An 8762-nucleotide genomic window follows, 5' to 3' on the forward strand; every position below is an offset into this window, starting at 1 on the left:
TAACGTCAACTATTGAACGGCGTATATTTTAAAGTAAAGGCTTTAAAACCAAGTTAGTACAAACATCGCTAATGTCATAACTTTGCCGACATGTGGCCAACAGTAATGTTTTAATGTTCTTCGTTATTAAACATTCGCACATAAATAAGTAACATAATATTCAGTACTTACTTTTAAAAGTTTACTCTTCGGCCGCCCCTCTTCCGCTGTTTTTTTTTCCGGCAAAATTGTCCACACCCACCGCCGCGCTATGCATTCTGGGATATGTTGGGCCACGAAGTCTACACCGCCACATCCTTAAAATTCAGTGAAATGAAGGACGCATTTGAGGGCCGCATTTCGAGCAGCCTTTGAATTGGGACAGCCTTCGTCGCGTCGCTGTGACGTAATTGGCCTTAAAATGCGGCCTTTAAGGCTGCAGACCCTGAATTGGGATACAGCCATGGACTGGGAAAAGTAGTGATGGGACGTTCTGTATCGAGGCTTCGAAGCGTGTGTCGAGTAATGGAGGGGGCGTTTCCGCGAAGCGCGTATCGAGGCTTGCTTCATTTATGGGAGGAGTTGAAAATGATGACGTCCGAAGCCTCGCTGCCCGGCTAAACCACGTGACTGGTTCATGAAGCGGTTCGAACTTTGCCGCGAGCTATGACAGCGATGTAAACCCCTTAGACTTCATTCAAAATGTGGGTGTTTGATGGAGAGTTACGGTTAGTGAGAGTTTGGAGACAGTTTGGAGAAAGTTTGGAGGTTTATGAGAGTGAGGAGAGAAAGTCAGGAGAGAATGGAGCCAGCTAAGAAGAGGAGGATGTCCTCCCCTGTGTGGGAACATTTTGATTTTATTCCTCCCAACAAGGTATGTACATTTCTACAGATGATGTATTTTCATAATACTGATGGTGCAATACAATTTATGTTAAGCTGTCTTTACTTTTGTACAAGGTGAAGTGTTTGCTATGTGTCAGGGAGCTGGGATATAACAACAACACCTCATCCATCCTCAGGCACTACAGAGCTTTGCATGAGAATAAGGGGAACACGGATTGTGGAGCAAGACCAGGTGAGCCATCAAATGCCATGATAATATAGCATGCAGTAATCTTACTAAATGATAGAACAATATTATACAACTGTAATAAGTTACGTGTGTGATATTTATATTTGTGCTTTGTTTTTATTGTCTTTCCTCAGGAGAACAATCTCAAATAGATGGAGACCTGGTTAGCATGGTGATTGAGGACTCCCAGCCATTTAGCATTGTGGAGGACAAAAGAATTAAAAGATATGTTAAATCATTAAATCATAGCTATGTTCTCCCCACTAAAAAGGTCATAAAAGCAGTGACAATGTTTTACAGAATAAAATGTGAAGAGGCAGGACTGAGGCTCAAAGCCTCAGTGTGTAGCTGTCCATACCTCAACGTTACAAAAGCACAACCACTGTCCATACCCCAACCACACCTCACCTCACAGTAAATGATCATTTCCATTTTAAGCATTTCCAAATAATCATTTTCCATACTGCCAGTATAAATATACACAGTATACTGCCATCACTACAATATACATGTTTTACACACTCCTGTTGTTGTTGACATTTACAGGCTGTGTGCAAAATGCCACACTCTTCAAATTCATGCCAACTAATATTTTCACGTCCACTAGATGTCCTACTAGAGCAAATGAAGCTTCACGAAGCTTTGCGCTGGGGTGAACCAATTGGATGAAAAGCTTCAGTGCTTCATGAAGCTTCATCTGCCCATCACTAGGGAAAAGTTCAGACAGGGTTAATCCCGGAAGTTGTTCAAGTGTATGGAACTTACCCAGGCCTGACAGCAGAGAAGTTGGCCGTTTATCAATGCCCAAGTACGCGAGTACGTACTCGCGTTCTCGGTGAGTACGTACCCGCCGAGAACGCACGGGAGTACGTACCTGCCGAGAACGCGAGCACGGACTCGTCGGCCGTTTCTCAATTCTCAAGTACGCGAGCACGGACTCGTGATTTGTACAGTCGGAACACCTGCGTACGTGATGATGTCACAGGTCCGGAGTTTTTACTGCCGTCCCCTCCTAATGTAACTGTGAGTAACATGTTATGAAGCTTAACTTTAATCACAGCCAAACCGATTTACTCAGGAACAAATAAAACACTGAAATAAACCAAACATTAACATTTAGAAGTGATCTACGTGACTTATATATCATTTTTAACCTCAGTAGTGAAACCTCTATTAATAAAAATAGTGTACATGTACATACGTGTACATACCTTAATAAAAACAAGCAGGTGAGATGTTAGAACGCTTTTATTTCTATTCTAGTGGACACTCAATACTATAGACAGCTGCTGGGGTTTCTTTAACCTGAGTAGTGAGAAGTCCGCGAGCGGGGGGGACGATGTGCCGGGAGTCCGCTGTTGAGTTTTGGACGAAATGCATTCTGGGATACATAGCTGTCCCAAGTCTACATCGATGCATGCTCGATAAAATGGGCGGATCGAGAACACATCCGGGACTTTTTCGCGTTCTCGGCGTGATGCGTACTTCGAATTGGAACAGTACTTGGTCTCCGACTGATGACGTATCACGAGTACACGAGAACGCAAGTACGCACAAGTACGCATATTGATAAACGCCCGTTGACTTTGTTCATTGCATATGTCATAAATTGTTCAGATCAAGTGAAGCATAAGACAGAGAAAATCACAATAATAGTGAAAGGGGCAGAGAAGTTTTTCGGGATTAAAGATATATCTTGGGAGAACATTAATAAAAGACTTGGGGGGGGAAGGGAGAGCGGAAGGATCAGGGGAGAGGACAATTTGATTATTTTACAGTGGAATGCTAGAAGTTTGATTGCAAACGGTCAAGAGTTTAAAGGATTTATTGAAAAATGCAAAGAGAAACCAGATATAATCTGTGTACAGAAGTCATGGCTGAAGCCTAATTTGGATTTTGTTATCAAAAGATATAATGGGGTTTGGAGGGATAGGTCGGAGGGTAGTGTAGGAGGTTGTGTGACATTTGTGAAACGAGAGGTTCAATATAGAGTGGTAGCTATTGGTAAACAGAGTATATAGTATTGGAAATTTGGGGAGGAATTGGGAGCATTAGAGTGGTAAATTTTTACAATCCAGGTGGCAAGCTAATAGAAGTGGAGAAACTGGATCAACACGTTCTCACTCCCAACTCGTCAAATGTGTGACGCATGGTCAGGCTCCCTCTGCTTCACTTATCGACGCGCAGAGTACCCCCTCGCGTCGAGAACTGACGTGCAGGGTCCTCTCATTGAATACTATAGAGCTCCCTAAACGTTGTTTACTGATGACAAGAGATTGCCGTGGAAGAGCCTGTTGTCCGTATATTTATACATTTCCGAAATCACATTGTAGTGACGTGTACTGAACACAATATATTATATAATGTAAACAACTACCTGAGAAACAGCAGATACAGCAGCTAAATTAATTATAGGCTATTACTTTTGTATCGTTTATTGCATTTATGGAGGGAGAGGTGTATGCTGGGTAATGGCACAGCTAGCGACTGGGTGACTTTATTCACCCGCTTCGGCTGTTATCAGTCCATACAATGGGCGTTAGCAGACATCAGTCCCATAGATATGGGCCATCTCCACCTGCTAGATTGTTCAGAAGGTTGTTATCATCCATCCAGATGGAGGATCACTAACAGGAGCGTGGGAAGACTCCAGAATCCACTCTGGCTGGAATCCGGTGGATACAGCAGTGTTACAGGTAAGACCATTTAAACGGACAGCATTTATAGAATGACTATTAAAAGTCAGCGAGTGTCAATAATGTTAATGTGGTTATGTTAGTAATACACCGAATGCTAATATAACAGCTTTAAGATGCATTTGTAGATATTATTACGTGTTTTACCGTCTTTATGCTGCTAGCTTAAAGTTACGGTGTAAACGTTAGTTTATATTGTAGTAAAGCTGTTACTGTTTAAACGATGTTAGCACAGAAATATTAGCTTCTGTCATGACTGATGAAGTTACTAGTTAATAAAGTTTCCAGTAAAGTGATTAATCGCAGCCACAGATTAACAGTAAATATCCCGATTAGCTTCAATGCATCTGTAATAAATATGTGCACGTTTCAGTGCTTCGTTTAAACTGTATGATACTTATACTGACCCAGGGTAAGTGTAAAATACAATCCTAGCTGTGTGAACAAAGCCTGGCTCCTTTAATCCTGCATGACAAACCTCAGGATGCAGGATTTTATTACTCTTTCCTGCTGGCACACCTGTCACACCTGAGAGTCAGCTAGAAACTTACAGTGACGTGGACATCATGCAAAGACTGCCAGACTCTGTAATACTGTAAATGATCAGTGACTCAGGTTAACACTAAACTTTAAACAGTACCTCTGTGTCTCTGTGTGTGCTGAACATCTGGAATCAGGATTTCATTCAGGCTGCATTGACTGTGGGACTTTTCTCTGTTAAAAACAGGTTGAAGACGCTCAGAAACATTTGAAGATTAAAATTTAGCATTATGGCTGCTCGTGGTGTGTAAAGCTTCTACTCAGCTGTATTTCTGTTACTAATTTATGTTTGTTGTTGCTTAACACATTTCAGAAGAGCAAATATGAGCACTGTTGCTTAATCCTTAATGGTTTAAAGCAGGACTGGATTGGAAATTTAAAAAAAATCCAGATTCTTCTTCCACAGAAGTTTCATTTGTCAGTGTGGGACTGCTGAGTCACCTGAAGAACTCATTTCATTCTCCATGATGTTCATTTACAGAAATGTTTCACAGGAACTGACTCTTCCCAAAGGGTGAACTAGTGTGTTTCCATAATGATATGTTTTTCATATCTCGTTATGAATGTACTTCTTAAATGAAGGCAAGTGTTTGTCCTTTTTTGTTCCTCAGGTACAGTACGTGATATTAAGGGCAGGCGGTCATCAATGGGGGAAGAAAAGAAGCAGACGTACTTCCAAGAGGGAGCTGCAGTGAGGACACAGCCTGTCACTGAGGTCAGAGGTCAGAATCTGAAACAGCTCAGGTTTATATTCTAGGGGTTATAAAAAATTCTAAATGTATTTATAAAGAAACCTTTAAATAATATTTTAAATAATAATCATAATTATGATTATTATTAGAAATATCAAACATTTAAGTGGATTTTCTGTCACATGTATTGTCTTAGCCCTGCGATAAACTGGCAGCCTGTCCTGTCTTTGTCCTGTATCAGCTGGGATAGGCTTCATCCTCCCGTGACCTTGAATTGGATACATTGTATTCCAATTATGTAATCTCATCATTTACAAACTCAAGGTATCCAATCAAAATGTAAGCATTAATGGTAAAAATGGGAAAGCAGAAATAAGTGTGACATGAATGTAAATGTGTGAGCTGACATAGAGGACAGCTACATGTAGTCTGAAAAACCTTTGTTGTCAAATTTGCAGGTCTATCACGAGACATTCTTACATAGAAGAGACTGTTAAAGTCTCTAACTCAGTGAAGCATTATTGGTCCAGTCTGTTTGGATAAATATAGTAAGCTGATGTATGTGCATTTATTGACACATTTTCTTAAGTGCTTATCCAGTTCAGGATCACAGTGGAGCTGCAGCTGGATATGTTCAGTAAAGAAACCTTACAAAAGTTAACATAAACCTGCATCTCTGTACGTTGTTGTCCACAGGATGAGAAAATCGAACTGGAAGACTGTGGAACATGTTAATAAATGTTTGTGTGTTTATGCCTGTGTCTTTCACAGGAGGCGCTGAAAGGTTTCCCTAATAGTTCCTGGTGAATCAAAGCAGAACCATAAAGGTTGCTGGACTGCATGATGGCCTTACCCCTGAGCAGTCATCCTGTTAAAGGAGGAACCAGTTAGAAGCTGTTTTCAAAGTAGCTGAGCAGATTTCATCTCAAGTAAGCGATTAACTGTTTGTTCATTTGTTCTGCCACTTAAAGAACATTTAAGGACGTCTTTTGAGTGTTTAGTTGAATTAATTCTACTGGCTCTCATGGTCATTTGTGATTATGGACATATTTTTCATGTTTTCAACCATTTAGTAAATTCTATCTATTTAGTAATATCTGTCAGCTATAAAATATAATATAAATATAAAAATATCTAAATATCTCCTGCCCTTTATATTTTAATGATGTAAGACCAGACATCTGTTATCGTGTTACATTAGCATTCCTCACATATGAATGAGATGCTGTACAGTACAATCCTACTGACACATGAGAGGGATAACGACGGCTATTCAACATCGTTGCACAACACATTCGAGCTGCATGTTGCAGACAAAGTGACTAAATCATCTTTTTTGTGGTTTATTGTCTTCAAACCAGCAGACAAAGCTGATGGCAGAAGATGTTTGGAGAAGAACTTCAGGCCGTGTACTGAAAAGGTATTTTTTTCTTGTTATCAAAAGACATTTGGAGTGACGGCTTCTACAACTGTGCTGATGTAAAGCTTACAGTCTAAGAAATCACAGTGTTGATATTCAGCACAAAGAGAAAAGCTCACTTGTTTGAATTTATTTACAATCATAGTTTTTATAAATTCTGACTGTAAACAGCTTTTACAGCTTTGATATTGTTTGACACTCGATATCAGGTGATGGGATTTAATTTAAAGGTTTCTATGTCCCAATGAGCCATTTACACTGACCAGTGTTTCACTTTAACTGTAACACATTCATTATTTAGATCCAACATTTCTAAGAGAAATAACTGAATGTAAAAAATGGCAGCCAGGTTTATAGAGATGTCTGCATGCATTATGAAATTTATGTATCCCAGATCATTTTTAGTCATCTAGTCATGGCAGACCCACCCCTTCCTCCCAAGTTAACTGCAACCCAAAAGAACTAGTGGGGGTATTTACACACTCACAACCAGTGTGGGGTAAAAAGAGCCACTAAAAACCTGTCAGCCTGCACAGCTACAGATGTGCTAAAAGCTATAAGAGTTAGAAGCTCTGCTTATGGTGAAACTTTCTAAGCCTAACAGAGGACAGGTACTCCTGCCCAAATAACATGATATAACCCCACATACAGTCCAGCCATAAAATGAACCAAGTCATTTGGTTAAAGACAGCATGGGAGCAAATGCATGTAACCAGCCTGCACCAACCTGACATTTCTTCCTCCTGAATTAAATGAATGAATGGATGAAAGTTAAATGACTACAAACCTAAAGCCACTAGTTCCCACACTGGAGTTCCCTAACACTGTGTTAACTGTACTGAGCTTGTATCAACAGTTGCAGCAGGCTAAGCTACCTGAGAGACTGCATTGAACGATTGTTTCTATCTGAATGGTTTCAGCTCAGATGTTCTGCTTTTTCCTTTCAGTAGATCAAAGCAGCTCGTGCTCATTCTGCTTCCATTTTGATGGCAAGAAGAAGAAGACTTCAGCGAAGTGGCGTTCATGGTCTCAGTGGACAGTCATGGTCACACACTGCATGTGGTTTTAAAAGCAACATGTCTGTTCACCACAACAATGGAGATGTGTAATATTAGTGCAGCTACAGTTTGTTCTTGAACATCAGTTTTGTTTTCTACTTTGACCACTTAGACCAAAAAAAGTGTTGTTTTCAGATTCTTTCTTATAAATCTGTAAAGCACCTGTTCATTTTTTATTACAATTAGTTTCACATAAATGTTAGTGTTTCCTTTATGATCTTTTAATGCTTACACTAGACTGTACACGTCTACATTAGAGACATTTCTGTTACCTATGTATGAGACTGGGCTGCTTGACTACAATTTGGAAATGGATGCAAAATCACACAGATCATGCTATTGTTTGTTTTTTAATATGATGGACTGAACACAGGAGGTATCTGACTAAGCAAAGATTAGTCCGATCCCATTTCTACCTGTCTCTACTGTTTCAACATTTCACTGAAGTTTGCTCAACTGTAACTGTCAGGATATATATTTATTCCAGCTCTCATAGGGCAAAGAAATGACTCAGACTTGTCAAATGTTCTTTGACTTGATACACAATATGAAGTTCACAATTTTCTTACAAATAAAACTATAATGACAAACATGAACAGCTGTGCTTATTTCTGAGACATGATTTTTTTTTAATGTGTTCATATTTAGACATTTGTATGCTGAAACTGTAATGGTGAACCTGAGGTGATGGTCAGCAGAAGGCAAATATATATAAATATAAAACAATATTGAAGTAATGTCTTTACCCTGTGCAGCGTGTGGACGCTGTGCACACAATCACCTTATTCACTGTAGTAAACGTGCACCGCTAGCTCACGTGACTGTCTCCATGGTTACATCGTATATTATTAGCTATGTAAACAGCTTCCAAAGATACCGCCATAGCTCTCTGCAGCTGTAACACTTTCACACTTTACAAATCATTTCACGTTTTTGATAGTTATGGATAAAGAATGTGTTTTAAAGACATGCTAGGCTGTTGCTATGGTGGTTGCTGTGGACTAGGGTGGACCGCGTCCGATTCCTGTTATTAGCTGTCCGCCGTAGGAAGGCTGCGTTCCGTTTAGAAGTAGCGCCAGTCTGCCGTAACTCGAACTCAAACCCCGCTTTGTTCTGTAATTAAAGGGCTTTTATAGCCGTTCATGACACGCACACACACACATAAAGCACTTTGCCTCACCATGACAATGCAACTTTACTAAAACCTTTAAAGTATCTGAGATAGGATAGAAAAATGAAGCAACCACAGATTTAATGATGAAGACTCTGGGTTCTGTAGTTCACGTTTTACAGTCCTGAATG

General features: G+C 39.9%; 1 long non-coding RNA gene across 2 annotated transcripts; it reads left to right on the forward strand.

Moving 5' to 3' along the window:
- The first annotated feature begins 3687 nt into the window (after positions 1–3687).
- LOC102081310 (uncharacterized) lies at positions 3688–8056 on the forward strand. Of its 2 annotated transcripts, XR_003215073.1 has the most exons (5): positions 3702–3750; positions 4902–5012; positions 5754–5911; positions 6344–6402; positions 7353–8056. It is a non-coding gene; the product is annotated as an uncharacterized LOC102081310 (long non-coding RNA). The 2 variants fall into 2 exon arrangements; XR_003215074.1 differs by lacking the exon at positions 4902–5012 and having other exon boundaries at positions 3688–3750.
- Positions 8057–8762: the final 706 nt, after the last annotated feature.

Source organism: Oreochromis niloticus, linkage group LG18 (genome assembly GCF_001858045.2).
Source record: "Oreochromis niloticus isolate F11D_XX linkage group LG18, O_niloticus_UMD_NMBU, whole genome shotgun sequence".
Taxonomy (NCBI): domain Eukaryota; kingdom Metazoa; phylum Chordata; class Actinopteri; order Cichliformes; family Cichlidae; genus Oreochromis; species Oreochromis niloticus.